Source organism: Bufo bufo, chromosome 5 (assembly GCF_905171765.1).
Source record: "Bufo bufo chromosome 5, aBufBuf1.1, whole genome shotgun sequence".
Lineage (NCBI taxonomy): Eukaryota > Metazoa > Chordata > Amphibia > Anura > Bufonidae > Bufo > Bufo bufo.
Window position 1 is genome coordinate 12,882,391 of NC_053393.1, and position 24,435 is coordinate 12,906,825.

Consider the following 24,435-nt stretch of genomic DNA (forward strand, 5'->3'; position numbering starts at 1 on the left):
ACGTCAGAACAAGACTCAAACCAAGCCGATACTAGAAGTTTGGTGCCAGGGGTACCAAGTGGGACGTTGAGAATTCCTATCAGTTTGGGGACTCCTGTCCGGGATCGAGAAGGTCATCCTCGGGTCCGGTGAGAAAGGCATCTGTTATTGTCCTCTGGCCGATCCGAGGGCCACGTCTCGATCTAGTAAGTAGAACCTACAACTTCTAGTATATTTACTGTATCAGGGATACAGGGAACAGACTCCGGGAGTCTGGGGGAGTGACCCGGGGACTCCGGGAGTCCGCCATGAGGATCACTCAGAGAAAATATAGTGCGCACTAGATAATATTGTCTCAGGGAGACAAGGATGGAGCTTGGTTTGACTCTTTTAAAGTTGTTTTAAAGTATAAGAATATTAGAGTTGAGATAAGGATACTGATGTTCGGGTGTAAGTGTACGGACTGAAGTTCACTATTTGCATAGACTTTTAAGGACATTGCATTGTTGATTTACTGTGTTGCGGAGGTCTGCAAATTATATGTTTGATGAAACTCTCTGATATTTTGTGATCAGACCTGAGTCCTTTGCCTAGTTGACAGGATTAATTTCTCGGAGCCTTAAAGGTTCAGTACAGCCAGTCCTAGGAAAGTACCATCATTAAAATATCAGACGGAATGGGGTCACAAGGGTCTAAAACAGATTATCCCAAACCTGAGACGGGAGAAACATGCAAAGTTTATGTTGCACGGTGTAGTCCCAAAAATTACTTCCTAGTTAACCCATGGGTGGATAACTTAGCTGGATGGACTGAGTTCATGCAAGCTGCTAGCCCCTTTTCCCAGGGACGGCGATAATAGCCCGTACCACATGGACATGATAAAGGGTCTTTGTCTGGGAGACAAAGAAGCATGGCCACATTTTGACCATGACCCGTCCTAGGATATGGATTACATGATACAAGGGGGGAGGGAATCCTGTAGAGTAAGCGATGTTATATGTGTAATATTATTATAGAAGACAAAGAATTGTTCAATAATTTTCTTTCCCAAGCAGTGTAATGTGGGAATCCAGCTTTTAACAAAATGACTGTATGATTATAACATGTATATTGTCTTCTTATAAAATTTGATTAATCACAGAGTGAAGACAAGAAGACATCGGAAAATACAGCACAACAGCGACATATACTATCAGCAATTCTGGGTGTGGTGTGGCTATCTGTTTCCAGGAAAGCTGTGTTTGTCTGTGCTGCAAGTTTTGGGATGAAACAAAGAAAATTGTGTGACTGGGGTTGTACGACAAATGATTCAGTGGAATGTGAATGGGTGTGGCTTTGAGTTGTAGTGGGGTTGAAAATGTGAAGACTAATGGATGCTTTTAGCAGAGCTGTGTGTGCAATTCAGTTTTTATGTGTAAGGGCGTGGTTATGAGCTGTTTGTGAAAATGAGTACATGAAAATGTGAATGAAATGTGTATGGAGTACAATATTTGTTTTCATATAATATGCGCATTGAGAATTTTATTAATTTTTCTTGGAAGTTTTTTGGTTTTGATCGAGCTGTACATTTTTTTTTAAATTGAAGTTGATGAAAAGTTTTTTTATGGGCCCTTTGTGTGTTCATGTCTGTATTGTCAGATCTGTTTGTTTCAATGTTTGAAGTTACGTGTTACATGTTAAGTGTTGTGCGTAACATCAGAGCTCTGTTCTTATGGATAACTGGGACACTACTGACGGACAGAAGGAGGACCACAGCGTCCGACTAAAAGAGGGGGACTTAGATGACTGAGAGTTAGATTCATGGTAGATAGCAGTGCAACCTCAAGTGTGTTAAGTAAAGATTTGTTCATTAAGCTTGACTTACAAGTGTCAGCCAAAAATCAGGGCATAAGAGTACACTCAGATCTCATTCCAATCTCTATACCAGTGCCACTGATTCTTGCAAACATACAGAACCACCCAGAACTTAACAACATTAACCCTGCATTATGGTCTTCAAATGAATATTACACAGGAGGCATAGATTGCACACCTTACAAAGCTACTGTGAAACCAGGTGTCATTTCAGTGTTCCAGAAACAATACCTACTGCCAAAAGAGAAACTCGATGGACTTAGGCCAATGATAAAAGAATTCCTACAAAAGGGAATCCTGGAAGAGGTGATTTCACCCTACAGCATGCCTGTGAATCCAGTGACAAAGGCAGATGGTACTACCCGCTTTGTACAGGATTTAAGGGCCATCAACAACATCATTGTGCCTATAGCCCCTATTGTACCTGACATCACTCAATTACTATCTGCCATTCCAGCAGGCGCTGTTTGGTTCAGTGTGATAGATCTGAAAAATGCATTCTTTTCTATCCCAGTTGACAAGAAGACCAGGCTACTTTTTGCTTTTTCCTTTGACAGACGTCAACTGACCTGGTGCAGAATGCCCCAGGGATATGCTGATTCACCTGTAGTGTACAGCACAGTCCTCCAAGCCACGTTAGAACCATAGTACCCCCCCAAGGTTCTGTGCTGCTGCAATATGTTGATGATTTGTTACTGTGTAGCATGTCAGCGGAGGCCAGCATTCAGGATGGTTTATCACTGTTACAATGGTTGTCAGGATGTGGTCACAAAGTGACACTTAAGAAAATGCAATGGTGTAAAATGCAGGTTGAATACTTGGGCTTTGTCCTTACAAAAGGTGAAAGGAGAATCAGCACAGAAAGAGTCCAGTCTATTGCGGGCCTGGTCACCCTGCACACCAAGAAAGAAAGGTTATCTTTCCTTGGGATGATAAACTACTGTAGACAATGGATTCCTGATTGCTCCTATTATGACAATGTTTTGAGGCAAGCCACTCTGGAAGAAAATCCAGATTTGATTAAATGGTCTTCTGAAATGTACAATGCATTTGATTATCTGAAATGTTCGCTCATGTCGAGTCCAGGACTGGGCCTCCCTGACTATAATATGCCCTTCCACATATTTGCACGCCAAAATTGTAAAACCATGGCGGGTGTACTGACACAAGAACACGGAGGCAAGTTGCGTCCTTGTGTATTTTTCTCAAAGGTAATGCCCACCCCTGTTCAAGGGATGCCGGCATGTCTGTGTTCTCTTGCAGCCTGTGCTATGATGGTAGGGTTGGCAACTCCTTTCACAATGTGACATTACACCATTTTGCACACTACACGTGATGTTGTAGGCCTACTCAAGGGCATCCACAGACAACACAGCAGGCAGCTGAGCTCATTGCACTCACTAGGGCATGTATTCTACATACTGATAGACCTGTCACCATCTATACTGATAGTAGGTACACACATGGGGTAGTGTGGGACCATGGTATGATTTGACAGAGGAGAGGATTCACGGCAGCAGATGGTAAGGATCATGTCTCACAGGGCAATGCGCTGGCAGATAAGGTGGCGAAACGAGTGGCCAAATGCAACCCCACAGGTCCGTGTAACCATTGGGAGATGCCATGTCCGGCACCTCCAACCCCTGAGATGTCGCAAATGCTTAGTGATCTTCAAAGGTATGCAACTGAACAGGAACAGCAAGACTGGTGTTATCCAGTATTGCAGAAAAATCCTAAGACAGGATTAGTCTGCAAAGAGGGGTAGGATATAACAGCATTTAGATACTCATGGGAAGGCCTTTCCCCACCCCCTGGGCCCAATGATAGTGCAGGAAGGAGACCTTGATTTAATAAGGGAAGAAATGTCACCAAATTGATACAGGTACTTAATAAAACTGAGGAAAAAGTTGCTTGTAAGTCTCCCTCTCTTCCACAGGAACCCACCCTCCCATACAGGGTGGGGGATGAGGTAGTGATCAAAACACTGAAGAAAGGAAAATCCCAAGGTGACTTCGCATATGGCCCACCAACTACCGTGGTCACATTAACTGAACAGTCTCCAACTTGGATCCACGCCACCCGAGTGAAGCTTGTGAGAGCAATAGAGGAGGCAGGAACGGAGGCAGACAGCCTTGGCCTTGAAGAAGCACGAGAGGTACTAACGGGGGCAGACAGCCCTAACCTCCAACGAGGCACAGAGGTACTAACGGGGGCAGAGAGCCCTGACCTCCAACATGATGAGCTCCTCACTCTTTTCTGGGAAATGGTTGAATGTACTGACTAAGATTGCTTCAATAATCTTGTTGATTTTACCAATTAGCAGTATGGGAGAAGTAGCCGCAACTAGTAAGGGCGGCGTCATCACCTTTTGGTATAATTCATCTAACACTCACGTAGCTACCTACACCTTTTGTCTTTGTGATATATTGAAAACATATTCATATTATAACTACTGTTCCAATGACTATGTAGAAGGACAGGCCTATATATGTGTAACAGACTCATACTGGGGAAAAAGTTGTGCATACTTGGGATCAGTGGCATGGAATACAGGGACTGAATGGGGATACAAGACAGAAAGCGCCCTCAAAAGGAGGGATAAAAATTCTAAGTCCCCTTTGACTAGAATGACACTCCTTGAGAGAGGGACGTGTTATGTGGACACCTCCTCATTGAATTATTGCAAAAAAAGGTCAGCGGAAATGAAAATTGCATTGACAATAGAAAACCCTGGTAAATATGAAGAAGGAGATTATGTACTGGGATAGTACTTCCATAAAATGTGGGGAGCCGCAACCTCCCAAGTAACGCAAATTTTCAAACTTAGAGATATGTATAAGTCTAAGGAATACCAACCCATCACAGGTGTCCCCAAAAACCCACTAGCCCCACATATAGTTTCTTTAAAAAACCTAAGGGCCATATCTGATCCCACATATGAGGATACTTTGGCCATGGAGACGGGTTTTTCTGATGCTAATTTGTGGCTTGAGTGGATGAAGTATAGTGCAGCCTCTGTGAATAAAAGTAACTGTTACATATGCGGTGCTGCCAAGCCACACCTAGGTACCGTACCCCTAGTGTTACCAGAAAGTGTTGAAGAATGTTTTTTGACTCTTTTTGTTAATATGTCTTATAACCACAGTGCATGTACAGAATGGAAATCAAAATACCCTCTGTTGTTAAAAAAATCCTCGCCCAGGGGCAGGTATCCAGGTATATCCAGGTAACTACACATGTTACAAGGGGAGCACACATGGGAGGAATGTACAGAATTTCACCAAAGGTTATTGTCACAAATACAGCAATCTGAACATATCCCTCACTCAGAACCAAGTATACTCCATAGGAGATGTGTACTGGATCTGTGGAGATGGAAAAATAAGATCCAGACTGGAAGGTTCCTTGGAAAGGTGAATGTGCGCTTGCCAAAGCTATAATGAACATGCACATTTTTACTGAATCAGATATTATAGACAAAGGGGTGTTAAAGATAAACAAAAGAAGTAGCCCCCTTTCAAGCTTTGATCCCCATGTGTATATAGATGCAATAGGTGTTCCAAGAGGGGTCCCAGATGAGTTCAAAGCTAGAGATCAAGTAGCCGCCGGATTTGAATCAATATTTCCCATTATTACTGTGAATAAAAATGTGGATTGGATAAATTACATATACTACAATCAGCAAAGGTTTGTAAACTATACCAGAGATGCATTACAAGGGGTAGCAGAAGAACTACAAGCGGACTCAATCATGACATTCCAGAATCGAATGGTGTTGGATATGATTCTTGCAGAGAAGGGCGGAGTGTGCCGAGTATTGACTGATCCAACCTCCTGTTGCACATACATACCAAATAATACTGGCCCCACTGGTAAGGTCACAATAGCTATAAAAAAGCTTGAAGATCTGTCAATAGAACTGAAAAAGAACTCAGGTATAAATAATCCATGGGATCAATACTTTGGGTGGTTCACAAGTTGGAAACAAGGTCTCATGCAACTAGGGATTGTCATACTAATAGTAATTGCAGTAATAGGTGTAGTAGCATTATGTGTTATTCCTTGTGTAAGACGAGTGCTAGAAAAAGGGCTCTCCAATATGTCATTATATCAGACTACTCTACCCCAGGAGGATCGAAGCCCAGATGGGTATAAGAATTACCTAATATCATATAGAGAGAAAAAGGACAAGAAAGGAAAGAACCATGTAGTGTGATACACTAAAGGTTCTAAGAGGGGATTTGAAAGGAATCCATGTTTTTATATGTTAAAACTAAATCTGCTTTCTGTTAAAGTTTCATTTCTCTGTTAGAAACTAACTCTGATTGCTGTTAAGTATCTTTTCTCTGTAACCCTGAATTTTATCTCTTTGGCACTACTCCCGGACAATATTCCTAATATGGAAGTTCCGTTTTTGTTTCTCTTTTGACTGTCTGTTGAATAGAACGTGTTAATATGATAGGTTGAACAAACAACTTACGTTGATATGCTAATAAAGGGGGTAAAACCCCCACTATATAACCTATGTGCATTAAAAATAAACTTCAGAGTGTTCATTCAGTACATCATTGTTGTGTCTTTTATTCCCTACTGAGTGAAGCGCTCTCCTGACGTCAGAACAAGACTCAAACCAAGCCGATACTAGAAGTTTGGTGCCAGGGGTACCAAGTGGGACGTTGAGATTTCCTATCACGCCTGTTCCAGTGGTGGGTGACATGAAGCCTGATTCTCTGCTATGGGACCTCTCTCCAATTGATATTGGTTAATTTTTATTTATTATTTTTATTTTTTTATTCATTTCCCTATCCACGTTTGTTTGCAGGGGATTTACCTACATTTTGCTGCCTTTTGCAGCCCTCTAGCCCTTTCCTGGGCTATTTTACAGCCTTTTTAGTGCCGAAAAGTTCGGGTCCCCATTGACTTCAATGGGGTTCGGGTTCGGGGCGAAGTTCGGGTCGAGTTCGGATCCCGAACCCGAACATTTTCAGGAAGTTCGGCTGAACTTCTCGAACCTGAACATCCAGGTGTTCGCTCAACTCTATATGTTATATATTATTGTACCAAGTTAGGTAAAGTAGGATGCATATACGTTCTTTATGCCAGATAAGTCCGTGAGGAGAGAGTAATGGGAGTGGAAAAACCTAGGATCTATAATAGATATCTCAGGTATTAGACAACCTTACGTTGCCCACGGCCGCTGGGTATTTTTCGTTATATAGCCCAAATCCCCGTGTTGCAAGGGGAATGCGTTTATGTAAATGCACTGTGTTAGGGAGTTTTGGGGAACCGTACCATGACCGCTGTATTATCTCTCTTAGCAATAACCAAATACTTACTGGAAGTGAGTTAGAGGTGGTGAAAGCTATATGGAATGGAAGGGATGTCTGGAAAATGATACATTTGGGGTTTGATGATGGGGGTTAATGTAATAGCTTGGAATGTGAAGGGTCTCGGGGACGCATCCAAGAGATACGCAGTATTGAATTTCCTAAGGCAATTCCAACCAGCCATAGTATGCTTATCAGAAACTCATTTGACAAAAGAATCCATGACTACACTGAACTGTGCATGGATGGGGCACGCATACCACTCCGTGTACTCTAGTCATGCTAGAGGGGTCAGTGTACTTGTACATAAACAGATCCAGTTTCAGTGTACTAAGACAAGCATAGACCCTAATGGCCGCTATGTATGTCTACAATGCACAATATTTCAATCAACCCTTATAATCGTGGCGATATATATATACCACCCCCATATACGGAAGAAGTACTGAAACAAGTGCTGGCGTTTATGGCTGCGTCTTCGAGTGCCCACCCACTTATAGTTGGAGATTTCAACATGGTGCTTGATTGTAATCTAGATAGGCACCGGGAGGTCACTGATTCAGAGGAAGTACACTTCTCAAATATGGCAAAGGTATTCATGGAAACAGCACTTAGCGATATTTGGAGGATCCTCAACCCTAAAGTTAGACAATTTTCCAGCCATTCTAGTTCACATAACACATTATCCCTTATTGACTTAGCAGTAGGTAACCTACAGATACTAAGTCTGGTGAGGAAAGTGGAATACTTGCCTAGAAGTATTTCTGATCACTCTCCCATCAAAGTGGAACTGAGCTTAGACTCCAATCCTACGAGAAATAAGGGCCTGTGGAGGCTAAACCCCTTCTGGCTAACTATTTTACGGAACGAGGTGGGAATATTGGCAGAAATGCAGGAATTTATGTCATTTAACATTGGGTCGACATCTATGACAGTAGTATGGGACACTTTCAAGGCTTTTGTTAGAGGGATGCTCAATAAGCGCATTCAAAGGCATAAGTCCAAAAATAGGGAACTGTTACAAGAATTGCAGTCCAGAGTCACTGACACTGAAGATAAATATGTAGATAATCCCACAGACGTGAACCGTTCTAATTGGATTGAGGCGCAGAAGAAATATAGGGATCATCAGTTGGAAATGGCGGACACAGAAGTACTTTGATGAGGGAGAGAGTGTGGGACACATGCTAGCCACTGTTATTAAGGCTTAAGGCTCAGCAGGGACCTTCCTATATAGGATGTATCCAGGATACAATCACTAGGTAGACTACTCAAATCCATGGAGGAAGCAATAATATTAGTGCTGCCCAAACCTGGTAAGGATCCCACATGTCAGGAATCTAATCGGCCTATTTCTTTGCTATGCACAGATGTTCTGGCCAGCAGGTTGACAAAGGTAATCCTTAGTCTGGTCCATGGTGACCAGACTGGCTTTATGCCAGGTAAGTCTACTGCGATTAATATTAGAAGATTGTACCTTAATTTACAGATGTCTAAGCAGGGGATGGGAGACCGAGCAATTCTTTCACTCGATGCTGCGAAAGCTTTCGACAGCATTGAGTGGAAGTTCTTATGGGGAGTAATGGAAGCTACCGTATGGGTTTTGGCCCAAAATTCATGGCATGGGTAAAATTATTGTATAGAAGACGAAGGCTTGTATATGTGTAAATGGACTGCTGTCTGATGCATTGACCCTAGAGAGAGGAACGTGTCAGGGATGCCCCTTTCTGCCGATGCTTTTCGCATTGGCTATTAAACCCCTGGCACAAATGATCCGCATGGATCCCAAAGTGTCCAGTCTAACATATGGAAGCATAGAAGAGAAAATTGCACTTTATGCCGATGACATGCTGCTATTTTTGAACAAAATAGAACAGTCCCTGCCTCATGTAATGAAACTAATTGAAGATTTCGGCGCCTATTCAGGTCTAACCATAAATTGGGACAAATCAGTGATGCTCCCCCTGGACCCTTTTTTGACATCACTTCAGGATAAGATAGCCCCTCTACAAATAGTTACAATTTTCAAATACCTAGGAATACAGGTGTCATGTAGATCACAAGATTACATTGATTTGAATTTGATCCCATTACTTGATAGGAGTACTAAGAAGATAACTAGTTGGTGTAAGCTGCTACTCTCGGTTATTGGAAGAGCCAATCTAGTCAAAATGGTACTGATGCCACAATTTCTCTACATATTGCATAACAGCCCAGTGTGGATATCAGTGCGACATTTCTATAAAATACAGGGTTAATTTAGATCTCTGATATGGAACAAGAAGTCTCCATAATTGTATATGTTCAGTCTTTGACTACTGTTATACCCAAATTGGGTTTATATATGTTCATACATGTGAATTTGTACTAATTTATAGTGTTGATCAAGCTCGGGTGCTCGGGCCAAACACATCGGGATGTTCGGATGCTTGACCGAGCACCCGAGTATAATGGAAGTCAATGGGAGAACCTGAGCATTAAACCAGGCACCCCCTGCTCTGAAGAGGGGAGGGTGTCTGGTTCATAGGAAAAGGTCAGAAATTGATGGAAACACCACCAAAATGGTTCGGGAACAGCATGGGGAGGATGTTTGGATGCATCTTGGACTCCCAGGTTGCTGCTGGGAAAGATGTTGTCCGATCAGTACGCACCTTTTACAGACTGACAATAATACGCACCAAACCGAAGAAAAAAAACAATTTTAAAGAAAAAATTGATAGGAAAGTTTTTTCGTCCGTGGGTCTTCCTTGATTTTTGGAGGATCCACGGACATGAAAAAAAAGTCGTTTTGGTGTCCGCCTGGCCGGGCGGAGACAAACGGATCCGTCCTTACAATGCAAGTCAATGTGGACGGATCCGTTTGACGTTGACACAATATGGTGCAATTGCAAACGGATCCGTCCCCCATTGACTTTGAATGTAAAGTCAGGAGTTAATATACCATAGGATCGGAGTTTTCTCCAATCCGATGGTATATTTTAACTTGAAGCGTCCCCATCACCATGGGAACGCCTCTATGTTAGAATATACCATCGGATTTGAGTTACATCGTGAAACTCAGATCCGACAGTATATTCTAACACAGAGGCGTTCCCATAGTGATGGGGACGCTTCTAGTTAGAATATACTACGAACTGTGTACATGACTGACCCCTGCTGCCTGGCAGCACCCAATCTTTTACAGGGGGCTGTGATTCGCAAAATTAACCCCTCAGGTGCCGCACCTGAAGGGGTTAATTGTGCGTATCATAGCCCCCTGTAAGAGATCAGGGGCTGCCAGGCAGCAGACCCCCCTCCCTCCCCAGTTTAAATATCATTGGTGGCCAGTGTGCGCCCCCCCGGCCCCCCCTCTATTGTAATATCATTGGTGGCCAGTGTGCGGCCTCCGTCGCCCCCCCCCTCCCTCCCTTTATTGTAATATCATTGGTGGCCAGTGTGCGCCCCCCCCCCTCTATTGTAATATCATTGGTGGCCAGTGTGCGGCCTCCCCTCTCCCCCCCCCCCTGCCCGATCATTGGTGGCAGCGGAGAGTTCAGATCGGAGTCCCAGTTTAATCGCTGGGGCTCCGATCGGTAACCATGGCAACCAGGACGCTACTGCTATTACAATATTAGAAGCATCATACTTACCTGCTGCGCTGTCTGTGACCGGCCGGGAGCTCCTCCTACTGGTAAGTGACAGGTCTGTGCGGCGCATTGCTTAATGATCTGTCACTTACCAGTAGGAGGAGCTCCCGGCCGGTCACTGACAGCGCAGCAGGTAAGTATGATGCTTCTAATATTGTAATATTGCTAAGTAACCATGGCAACCAGGCCTGCAGTAGCATCCTGGTTGCCATGGTTACCGATCGGAGCCCCAGCGATTAAACTGGGACTCCGATCAGAACTCTCCGCTGCCACCAATGATCGGGGGGGGGGAGGCCGCACACTGGCCACCAATGATATTAATACAATAGAGGGGGGGCCGGGGGGGCCGCACACTGGCCACCAATGATATTACAATAGAGGGAGGGGGGGCGCACGCTGGCCACCAATGATATTACAATAAAGGGAGGGAGGGGGGCCGACGGAGGCCGCACACTGGCCACCAATTATATTACAATAGAGGGAGGGAGGGGGGGCCGGGGGAGGCCGCACACTGGCCACCAATGATATCACAATAGAGGGAGGGAGGGGGGGCGGGGGGGCCGCACACGGGCCACCAATGATATTCAAACTGGGAGGGAGGGGGGTCTGCCCCCTGCTGCCTGGCAGCCCCTGATCTCTTATAGGGGGCTATGATATGCACAATTAACCCATCAGGTGCAGCACCTGAGGGGTTAATTGTGCGGATCACAGCCCCCTGTAAGAGATCGGATGCTGCCAGGCAGCAGGGGGCAGTCATGTACACAGTTCGTAGTATATTCTAACTAGAAGCGTCCCCATCACTATGGGAACGCCTCTGTGTTAGAATATACTGTCGGATATGAGTTTTCACGAAGTGAAAACTCATCTCTGAAAAAGCTTTTATGCAGACGGATCTTCGGCCACGGATCACGGACGCGGATGCCAATCTTGTGTGCATCCATGTTCTTTCACGGACCCATTGACTTGAATGGGTCCGTGAACCGTTGTCTGTCAAAAAAATAGGACAGGTCATATTTTTTAGACGGACAGGAAACACGGATCACAGATGCGGCTGCAAAACGGTGCATTTTCCGATTTTTCCACGGACCCATTAAAAGTCAATGGGTCTGCGAAAAAAAAACGGAAAACGGCACAACGGCCACGGATGCACACAACGGTCGTGTGCATGAGGCCTAATTGACGGAAGGGCACCACCAGGAGTGGCGCCTGCGGCTTAATTTGACTCAACCCGGCAAACCTCACCCGCGGTACGGACACGGAAAGGATTGACAGATTAATAGCTCTTTCTCGATTCTGTGGGTTGTGGTGCATGGCCGTTCTGAGTTGGTGGAGCGATTTGTCTGGTTAATTCCGATAACCAACGAGACTCCTCCGTGCTAATTAGTTATGTGACCCCCAGCGGTGAGGATTGTGTTGACCAGACACTTACGGGAGAGTGCCTGCTGCTTAGCTGACCATCGAAAAAATTATAGTTGAGGGCCTGCAGGTGGGCTGACCGTCGCAAACATTATGGGCGAGGACCTGCTGCCGCTTTGTGGACTCTAGATAACTTCTGCCTGATCGCACGTCCCCGTGACGTCGTGACGTGACGTCGATGATCCATTTGGATGTCTGCCCTATCAACGTTTGATGTTCTTTTATGCGCCTAACATGGTGACCATGGGCAATGGGGAATCAGTGCTCGATTCCGGAGAGGGAGCCTGAGAAACGGCAGGCGGGAGGCGCGCAAATTACCCACTCCCGACTCGGGGAGGTAGTGACGATAAATAACAATACAGGACTCTTAAGAGGCCCTGTTATTGGAATGATTAATAAAAAATTATAGGGAATGTCACTGGTATTTAGGATGAGGAAACGTTATTAAGGAGAGGTACCACAGGTAATGTCACTGTTTGCAGCGTCTACGCAAAAAATACACTGTATGTCACAGATATGCGAGGGTCTGCAGGTGAGCTGACCAGCGAAAACATTATGGGCGAGGGCCTGCTGCCGCTTTGTTGACTCTAGATAACTTCTGCCTGATCGCATGTCCCCGTGACATCGACGATTCATTTTGATGTCAGCCCTATAAAATGTGGAACAATTTTTCCACAATGACCTATTGGAATTGCACCATTTTGCTTGTCCTCTCCACCAGAGGAATTGGAGATGATAAGTTCTCTTTGTAGCGGGGGTCGAAAAGGGTGAACAACCAGTAATCCGTTTTGTCTAAAATGCGTATACCGCGCAGGTCGCGGGAAAGGCAGACTAACATGAAGTCATCCATGTGTGCCAGAGTACCAACAGGCAAGACTTCGCTGTCGTCATCAGGAGGTGACCTGACCCTGTAAATGATTATAGCTGAGGGCCTGCTGGTGAGCTGACCATTAAAAAAATTGTGTGGATGAGGGCCTGCTGCCGAGCTGACCATTTAAAACATTTTGTGGACAAGAGCCACAGCTCAGTCTGGTCCCTTATCCCATGCCACAGCTCTGCGGCGGTGTGCTGTTTGTCACCTAAGCAAATAAGTTTCAGCACGGCCTGTTGCCGCTTCCCCACTGCAGTGCTACACTGCTTCCCGCTACTGACCGATGGCTGACTGGTGCTGCAAGATGATAATTCAGAGGTGGAAGTGGAGGAGGAGGCGGAGGAGAAGGGGGGGTTGCAGCCACTAACGTAGGTGGCAGCAGAAACCCTGATGGAAGTAGGGCCAGCAATCCTTGGCGTTGGTAGCACCTGTGCCATCCCAGGGTACGACTCGCTCCCGGCCTCCACGACGTTCACCCAGTGTGCCGTCAGGGAAATGTAGCGTCCCTGGCCAAAAGTACTTTTAATGTCGCTGCCACCAACGCCTAATGAAAAATTACACTGACTGAATGTCACTGATATTTCAGATACGTAAATGTTATACATGAGATGTAGCGCAGCTAATGTCACTGTCCGCAGCGGACACCGTCTACGGACAAAGGACACTGGATGTCACTGATATTTTAGGGATGCGCACACTTTAAACAGGAGATGTGGCACGGATAATTTAACTGTCTGCAGCATACACCGTCTATTGAAAAAAAATAATTTATGTCAGAGAAATTTTTTTTAAGCGCACAAGTTACACTGCAGATGTGGCCCTGGTCAGGTCACTGTCAGAAGCGGACACCGTCTACGGAAAAAGTGCACTGGATGTCACTGATATTTTAGGGATGCGCACGCTTTAAACAGGAGATGTGGCGCGGATAATTTAACTGTCTGCAGCGGCCTATTACACAGTATTTTGCGCAGGATGCGCTAAAAATATATTTCTGCTGTCACACACAATAGTCCTTAAAAGGACTTTTGGGTCTCTGAAAAGTTTTTGTACACTTAGAATATTCGATTACACTCCCTACACTCTCTGTCCCTTCCTAACCACAGCTCTTCCTGACTTCGAATGAGCCAAACACGTGTCTATATAGCACCCAATGAAGCGTTCCGGCAAGCCAATCACTGTAATGCCAGCAGCCAACATGGCTACTGGCATTACAGTGATGGCAGTACTTACCTGCACGTTTATTGGCTGCTTAGCAGCCGCAAAACATGCCGGAGGGAGACTCCAGCATTGCGCTCGAGCACATGCGGTACTCAGCCGAGTACCGCCATGTGGCGAGCATAGCGATGTGCAATGAGCAGGACCGTGGTACGTTTACACGGACGCCAAAATATGCAATGGGTCCAGATATGGGTATAATAGTCTATGTTTTTTGTTCGTGACGCCAATTGCAGCGTGCGCAGGGTACAGTCTCAGGGCCCTTTAAGGTGTTGCAACTCACATACCAGGTTAGGAATGCCAGAGTGGTGTAATGTCTCTGTGTGGTAGCAGTAATAGTGTCAACGGTGTCTCCTACCTGGGTACGGCTGGACTCCTGGATCCTGGCTCACTTGCAATAAATGAGTGTTGCTAGTAGGAGTAATTGAGGAACTTGGTAGCAATGAATGAGATCCAGACTTGAAATATAATTCAACTTGTCTTTACTGGAGGCAGCATCAATCCACATGAGATACAGCAATAGTCTTGGGTCCCAGCAGATATTGGCAATATACGGCAGGGATTACTATCTCTTCTGCTCCTATCATGTGCCTGGAGAATATGGCAGAAATCTATATCTTCTGCTCTGTCTATCTTCTGCTTGGTATGAAACTGACTGAGGAGGAATTTGGCTTCTCCTGGTCTCTGGATAGTACTCACAGTTAGCTCACAGGGGATGGTTTGTCCTGGAGTTCTGGAGATGGCTGCTTGCTTGTCAACCAGCTGAGGCTGAAGGGCTCAGACTGGGGATGAAGATCTATCTTTGGTCTCAACCGAGACACGATCCTGGGTTGGGATCCCTAAAACTGGGAGCTCCTACCAGCACAGCCTTCCCCTAGCCGGGGTGGTTGGCACACTGTTTTAGGGAGGAGGCTGTTCTTACATTAGACGAGATTTCTCACTTAGAAGGTATTAGTAAGAATAATTGGTTTAGATCTAGACAATTACACTCTGCTCACACTCTCACAGGTCAATCTCCATTATTTACAGTAGAACATAATAAATGAATAGAAATATAGACTAAGGCACCGGTGGGGAAGATTAAATTAACACATAAATATAGGGCACTGATCCATGGCATGGCAGGCGGAGCAGGGCGAGATGGAGACGTGTGGTCCCTGGACTAGTACAGATGGACTGGGACAGGATTCATACTAATATGAGCAGATCCTCAGGTAATGCCAATTACACAGTAATACAGTTTCATTTAGTAGACTGGTTATATTTATCCCCTGCCCGAATAGCAAGGATGCATGGGGGGCCTAACTCGGGTTGCCCTAGGGGGGACCACAAGTTTGCCGACTTCAGGCATCTTTGTCGGAATTGTAGCTACGTTCAGGCTTTTTGGCAGGATGTATATGGAACCGTCAGGGATACAGTTGCCTTTTACTGTTCAAGTGACTATATTGGGGGATATCGAGAAAGATCAGGGTTCAGTATATAAACTCAAGCTCATTTCTATGGTGTTTATGTTGGCTAGAGTGATTATAGATCGTGGGTGGATGGCTCGAGCCGCTCCCGATATTAACAACTGGCTCAGCCTGGTTAAGAAAGTGAAGGCATATGAAAGGATTAGATACATTTCCCAAAATAAACTAGAAGTATGGTCCAAATTGTGGTCTATATGGTAGATGGTTGCATTGCAGGTTGGGCCTCCTTTTTATTTCTTATTTTCTCCTTGCTCCACCGGTGGAACTATGGGGTTAATTCTCTATAAAATGGCCTCATTTGGTAGGGGTCTATATTATGTAATTATTGTTTCTTGTATTTGATATGAGAAAAATAAAAAAATAAGAGAGAAAAAAATATATTGCCCATTGAGCTGTGTGTCTACTCATATACATAGTATGCATTATAATCTCAGCAGTCCACACAGCACTACAACCCCCATCATTCTAGCAGTGCACCCATCCTGCAGGGTCTTACCTGTGGCAGCACAGAAGGCTATCACCAGGAGGAGGCTCTTGTAGGCTGCCATTGTGAGCGGAGTGATGTGTGATTGGGGTAGGATCGCCCTTTATTTATAGCCGGCTTTTAAAAAGAATGTTTCCTGAAAACCTAACATTTCTATCATTCCACAAAGCAAATAATTAGCCATCGGCCATAAATGTGCACAATGTCAACTATTTTACAGCCAGCAACAGAAGAAACACAATGAGTCCATTAATAACCTAAACAAGCACTGACTTCACACAAAGGATTCCTGACAAATCGGTCTCTTCATCCAGAAGAGTATAACATGGTGTCTGAAGAAAAACATATATAAACTACATGGAAAAAAGTGCAGACCCCTCCACATTCCACCTCCAGGAGCTTTTCTGACCTCACTTTCTACATCCATAGGCAGTAATATGCAGTTGTTCCCCTTTTGCTCTTCTGGGAAGGCTTTTTACAAGATTTTGGAAGGTGTCAGTTGGAATTGTTTCCCATTTATCCAGAAGAACATTTGTGAGGTCAGGGACTGTTGTTGGAGGAGAGGGCCTGACTCGCAATCTCTCTGATGTTGGATGGGGGGAAGGTCAGCTCATATGTCCTAACAAGTTGTACCAGATCCCCCAACCATGCCTTCTATAGAGTTTACTTGCGCACTGGGGCGCAGTAATGCTAGAACAGAAGAGGGCCACTATCTCTCTTCTGCCTCCACCATCTTTGGTTCCCCACTATATCTGGCATGTCCCATACAATCTCTTGTGCCTACATAGAGACCTCCAATAGGACATTACTACATAGAGACCCCAATAGGACATTACTACATAGAGACCCCAATAGGACATTACTACATAGAGACCCCCAATAGGACATTACTACATAGAGACCCCCAATAGGACATTACTACATAGAGACCCCCAATAGGACATTACTACATAGAGACCTCCAATAGGACATTACTACATAGAGACCCCAATAGGACATTACTACATAGAGACCTCCAAAAGGACATTACTACATAGAGACCCCAATAGGACATTACTACATAGAGACCTCCAAAAGGACATTACTACATAGAGACCCCAATAGGATATTACTACATAGAGACCTCCAAAAGGACATTACTACATAGAGACCCCAATAGGACATTAGCACTAGCACAGGCATCTGTATCTCTGTCCTGAGGACGGCGATACAGATGACTATAGAGATGAGCGCAATGGAAGCACTCATCTTCCTGTGGCCTGTGGCCCTCGCTTCCCCCCCGAGCTGCTCAGTTGTGGGGGCACATGGGGGGGCACAGCGTGATGTAGGGGGGGCCATGGCCCCCTCTTGCCCCCCCTTGGCGACGCCACTGGGACAAAGTCCTCAAAAATAAAAATACCGCCACAAAATAGGATATTTTTAAATGCATCTTAAAATCTAATTGTGAGAGGTACATATCTTATGGGAATAAAAGGTTACGGAACAAGAAGAAACCAATGTGGATAAATAGAACTGTAAAGAAAGCAATAAATGTCAAAAAGAAAGCATTTCAATCACTAAAACAGGAGGGAAGTGAGGAAGCACTGAAAAACTATAGGAAAAAATAGAATATGTAAAGAACTAATAAAAGCCGCCAAACTAGAGACTGAGAGATTAATTGCCGAAGAGAGTAAAACTAACCCTAAAATGTTCTTCAATTATATAAATGGTAAAAAGTATAAATCTGAAGGTGTCGGCCCTCTACAGAGTAATGAGGGGGGAGTCGCAGAGAGCGACGAGGAGAAAGCAAAGCTATTAAATATTTTTTTTCTCCACTGTATTCACTGAAGAAAATAAACTGTCAGATGAAATGCAGAATGTAAAAGTAAATTCCCAATTGAAAGTGTCCTGTCTGACCCAGTAAGAAGTACAACAGCGACTTAAAAAGATTAAAATAGACAAATCGCCAGGACCAGATGGCATACACCCCCGTATCCTAAGAGAATTAAGTAATGTCATAGCCAGACCCTTATTTCTGATATTGGCGGACTCTATACTGACAGGGAATGTCCCACAGGATTGGCGCATAGCAAATGTGGTGCCAATATTCAAAAAGAGTCCAAAAACAGAGCTTGGAAAATATAGGCCGGTAAGTTTAACATCTGTTGTGGGTAAACTGTTTGAAGGTTTTCTAAGAGATGCTATCTTGGAGGATCTCAATGAAAATAAGCAAATAACGCCATATCAGCATGGCTTCATGAGGGATCGGTCATGTCAAACTAATTTAATCAGTTTCTATGAGGAAATAAGTTCTAGACTTGACAGCGGCGAATCAATGGATGTCGTATATCTGGACTTCTCCAAAGCATTTGACACTGTACCACATAAAAGGTTAGTATATAAAATGAAAATGCTCGGACTGGGAGAAAATGTCTGTATGTGGGTAAGTAACTGGCTCAATGATAGAAAACAGAGGGTGGTTATTAACGGTACATACTCAGATTGGGTCACTGTCACTAGTGGGGTACCTCAGGGGTCAGTATTGGGCCCTATTCTCTTCAATATATTTATTAATGATCTTGTAGAAGGCTTGCACAGTAAAGTAGAAATTTTTGCAGATGACACTAAACTGTGTAAATTAACACTGAAGAGGACAGTGTACTGTATATATACTACAGAGGACAGTGTACTGCATACATACTACAGTGGACAGTATAATATATATATATATATATATATATATATATATATATACACATACTGCAGAGGACAATATACTGCTACAGAGGGATCTGGATAGATTGGAGGCTTGGGCAGATAAGTGGCAGATGAGGTTTAACACTGACAAATGTAAGGTTATGCACATGGGAAGGAATAATGCAAGTCACCCGTACATACTAAATGGTAAAACACTAGGTAACACTGACATGGAAAAGGAATTTTATTGAACAGCAAACTAAGCAGTAAAAACCAGTGTCAGGCAGCTGCTGCCAAGGCCAATAAGATAATAGGTTGCATCAAAAAGGGCATAGATGCCGGTGATGAGAACATATTCCTACCACTTTACAAATCACAAGGCAGACCACACATGGAGTACTGTGTACAGTTCTGGGCTCCTGTGAACAAGGCAGACATAGCAGAGCTGGAGAGGGTTCAGAGGAGGGCAACTAAAATAATAACTGGAATGGGGCAACTACAGTACCCTGAAAGATTATCGACATTAGGGTTATTCACTTTAGAAAAAAGACGACTGGGGGGAGATCTAATTACTATGTATAAATATATCAGGGGTCAGTACAGAGATCACTCCCATCATCTATTTATCCCCAGGACTGTGACTGTGACGAGGGGACATCCTCTGCGTCTGGAGGAAAGAAGGTTTGTACACAAACATAGAAAAGGATTCTTTACGGTAAGAGCAGTGAGACTATGGAGCTCTCTGCCTGAGGAGGTGGTGATGGTGAGTACAATAAAGGGATTCAAGAGGGGCCTGGATGTATTTCTGGAGCGTAATAATATTACAGGCTATAGCTACTAGAGAGGGGTCGTTGATCCAGGGATTATTCTGATGCCTGATTGGAGTCGGGAAGGAATTTTTTCCCCCTTAAGTGCGGAGAATTAGCTTCTACCTCACAAAGTTTATTTTGCCTTCCTCTGGATCAACTTGCAGGATGACAGGCTGAACTGGATGGACAAATGTCTTTTTTCGGCCTTATATACTATGTTACTCATCTGTAAGGGAGAGGAGGAGGCCAAATTTTTGCTGGCAGCATCGAATCTATTCCCAAAAATGGCCGCGAAATCTCGCAAGACTATTCTCGATCACATGATCAGTCCGATCACGTGACTCACAATGTTTTTTCTTTATGCTCAGAAGGGGCGGATGGAATCTCCCTGCAAAGCCAACGATGTTTGAGATGAATAACACAAAACTCCCGCAGCCGCATAATATCACTGGCGTCATAATAGTAAATGACAACTTGCCCATATCTCTCTTTAGGAAGATACAGTCAGGTCCATAAATATTGGGACATTTACACAATTCTAACATTTTTGGCTCTATACACCACCACAATGGATTTGAAATTAAACAAACAAGATGAGCTTTAACTGCAGACTGTCAGCTTTAATTTGAGAGTATTTACATCCAAATCAGGTGAACGGTGTAGGAATTACAGCAGTTTGCATATGTGCCTCCCACTTGTTAAGGAACCAAAAGTAATGGGACGATTGGCTTCTCAGCTGTTCCATGGCCAGGTATGTGTTATTCCTTCATTATCCCAATTACAATGAGCAGATAAAAGGTCCAGAGTTCATTTCAAGTGTTTTATTTGCATTTGGAATCTGTTGCTGTCAACTCTCAAGATGAGATCCAAAGAGCTGTCACTATCAGTGAAGCAAGCCATCATTAGGCTGAAAAAACACAACAAACCCATCAGAGAGATAGCAAAAACATTAGGCCTGGCCAAAACAACTGTTTGGAACATTCTTAAAAAGAAGGAACACATCGGTGAACTCAGCAACACCAAAAGACCCAGAAGACCACAGAAAACAACTGTGGTGGATGATAAAGAATTCTTTCCCTGGTGAAGAAAACACCCTTCACAACAGTTGGCCAGATCAAGAACACTCTCCAGGAGGTAGGTGTATGTGTGTCAAAGTCAACAATCAAGAGAAAACTTCACCAGAGTGAATACAGAGGGTTCACCACAAGATGTAAACCATTGGTGAGCCTCAAAAACAGGAAGGCCAGATTAGAGTTTGCCAAACGACATCTTAAAAAGCCTTCACATTCTGGAACAACAGCCTATGGACAGATGAGACCAAGATCAACTTGTACCAGAGTGATGGGAAGTGAAGAGTATGTTGAAGGAAAGGAACTGCTCATGATCCTAAGCATACCACCTCATCAGTGAAGCATAGTTGTGGTAGTGTCATGGCGTGGGCATGTATGGCTGCCAATGGAACTGCTTCTCTTGTATTTATTGATGGAGTGACTGCTGACAAAAGCAGCAGGATGAATTCTGAAGTGTTTCGGGCAATATTATCTGCTTATATTCAGCCAAATGCTTCAGAACTCATTGGACAGCGCTTCACAGTGCAGATGGACAATGACCCAAAGCATACTGCAAAAGCAACCAAAAAGTTTTTTAAGGGAAAGAAGTGGAATGTTCTGCAATGGCCAAGTCAATTACCTGACCTGAATCCGATTGAGCATGCATTTCACTTGCTGAAGACAAAACTGAAGGGAAAATGCCCCAAGAACAAGCAAGAACTGAAGACAGTTGCAGTAGAGGCCTGGCAGATCATCACCAGGGATGAGACCAGCGTCTGGTGATGTCTATGCGTTCCAGACTTCAGGCTGTAATTGACTGCAAAGGATTTGCAACCAAGTATTAAAAAGTGAAAGTTTGATTTATGATTATTATTATGTTCCAATACATTTGGTCCCTTAACAAGTGGGAGGCACATATGCAAACTGTTGTAATTCCTGCACCGTTCACCTGATTTGGATGTAAATCCTCTCAAATTGAAGCTGACAGTCTGTAGGTAAAGCACATCTTGTATGTTTCATTTCAAATCCATTGTGGTGGTGTATAGAGCCAAAAATGTTAGAATTGGATCAATGTCCCAATATTTATGGACCTGACTGTATATGTATTATGTTTAGATAGAAAGCTAAATTTGGGGATATTCAGAGTACCATCTTATGGGTAGAAAGATTAGTTTATTAACCCTCACATTACCCACAAAAATATATAAAAGAACGCTGATGATTCCAAGGTGCTATTGCCCGTTCAATCACCATATGGAGATAATATATTCATCACAATATGATAATAAAGTGCACAAATGAGTCATAATTCCACAGAAAACATATATTTATATAATTATTATAAAATGTGTAATGTAAAATATATAACATTTATACATGCCGTATAATGTGCAAGTAACAATCTTGCAATAAGTGAATTACATGATGACTGAAATAAAATACATAATCAAAACATATATTATAACACAATACGTTCACACTAAAACACAAAATTTAAAATCTGGAATTTGAATAAAATATAAATGAATACACTTGTACGCATAGGTTGACCTAATATCATTTTCTCCATCTGTGCAAATAACCGCTGCAAGAGACCGCTGTGCCATTGTACGCTGGACAAAGTCCCACATGGAAGCTATTCAATGCCAGTATGGATGATCGATAATAATCGTATCAAGCTAGTTGCAATATTCATCCGACTATTTTGATGCGATTTTTGTGGATTATCCCAATATGTTCATAGTCTTATATTAGACTTTCACAAACTTATGCGATACTTGCTGAGCAAAAGTCCCACATAATTGTCATGGATAATGGAGGAAAATTGCATTGAGCTGTTTGTAATGTTCGTCCGATTGGTGGTAATACGACTTATAGCTCATGCGATCGTTCTTAAGATCTTTACAGAATTCGATTTCGTTACTTTAAACCTTCACCAATTTACGCGGTACTCACTGATAGATGGGTTTCTCTGAGTGTTAGTCCATGCCGATGGACGTTTACCTCCGAGATCCCAATGATGTCTCGTGAGATTACCGCAGGTGTGCACCTTTAATGAAGACTTCACGATCCCATCGTCATCACGTGGGGTTTTCTGTGTTTTTCCACTATTAGCTGCAGAAGGAATACGGTGATTTTCTTCTATGTTGTAATCGCTTCAAGATTTTCAAGAAGATTATCTATGCCAGCACGATATGGTCGATCCTCCAATAGATGGTGAGATATTTTAAATGGCAACCAGACGCGTTTCGGAGCTATATTATGCCTGCTCCTTCATCAGTGGTATGATACTGCTGCCAGGGATACTTCTTATATATCCCATAACTCTGACTCTAAGATTTGTAATAATCTCCGGATTGGATTTTGCTCCTTGGAACTGAAGTCCCTTTAGATTAAGTTGATTCAAATTTAGATTAAATCACATACTCCATTGCACATATGGATTGTATGATCAAAAAAAGTAAAAATAAGCAATAAAACAGAAAAAAACGCATATGCGTTTTGCTTGCGGTTTCCATGCGGTTTTTGACAAACTTTAGCATTTTTTTTTTACAAAACTAAAGGAGAGTATGTACTATCAGCCTATGTGCTCAGGAGACTTTTCACCCCTGCATCTCAACTATAGAGACATTTTTCATGTTTGTAATAGAATTAGATATAATAAGATGGAATAAGGCCAACTTCTTTCACTAAGAATTGCACATACTCGATTGCACATACGTGTTTTCATGATCAAAAGAAATAAAACAACCTTATAAAACAATAAAAGCCAAAAAACATATATGCGTTTTACTTGCGGTGTCCCTGCGTTTTTTTGCAGACTTGTGCGGTTTTTTGTGAAAAGCTGAAAGAAGACATGTTCTATCAGCCTATGTATTCAGGAATTTTTTCACTCCTGCATCACAAATATAGAGACCTTTTCATATTGATGACAGAGTTGGGTACATGGGAATTGCAAGAGATGGAAGAGATGGAATGGGGCGGGTTCCCTTCACTAAGGACAGACCCCGCGGCTTTCAAACCACCGGGGTTCCGCATCAGTGAAGGGACACCGCCCTGAAAATTCACAAAAACCCAAACAGCTCCATATCTGCATTGAGGCCTGCTGGCATTAGGGTGTTCAACTCAAAGATTCTCCTTGATTCCATTCTTGACATTTGTTTGATGTAATCTCCCCCCCCCTTCAATGTTTTTCCACTTTGTCTATTGCCACAAATATAGGACCACTAGGATCTTGGTTGTGATGATCCCTAAAATGGTTAGATAATGGATGTTTCATATAACCAATCTTGATGTTAGACATATGTTCCGGAATACGTTTTTTGAGAGTTCTTTTAGTTCTGCCCACATACTGTTTTGCAGTGGAGGTGCATGTAATGACATAAATGACACCTGTGGAGGTGCATGTAAGAAAATCTCTGATTATATGTTTATGGTGGTTACTTGTGGCAATGATTTCAGTGTTTTTTTTTAGGAAAAGTGGTGCCGATGCAATTTCTACAAGACCCACACCTGAAGAACCCTTTCAATTTTGTATAGTTCCTACCTTTTTTATATAATTTTTTTTATACTGGGTGCTACTTGAAATCCCAAATTCGGAGCCTTGGTGAAGGTTACCTGGGGTATGGGTGGAATGAGTGTGCAGTAAGCCGGATTGGG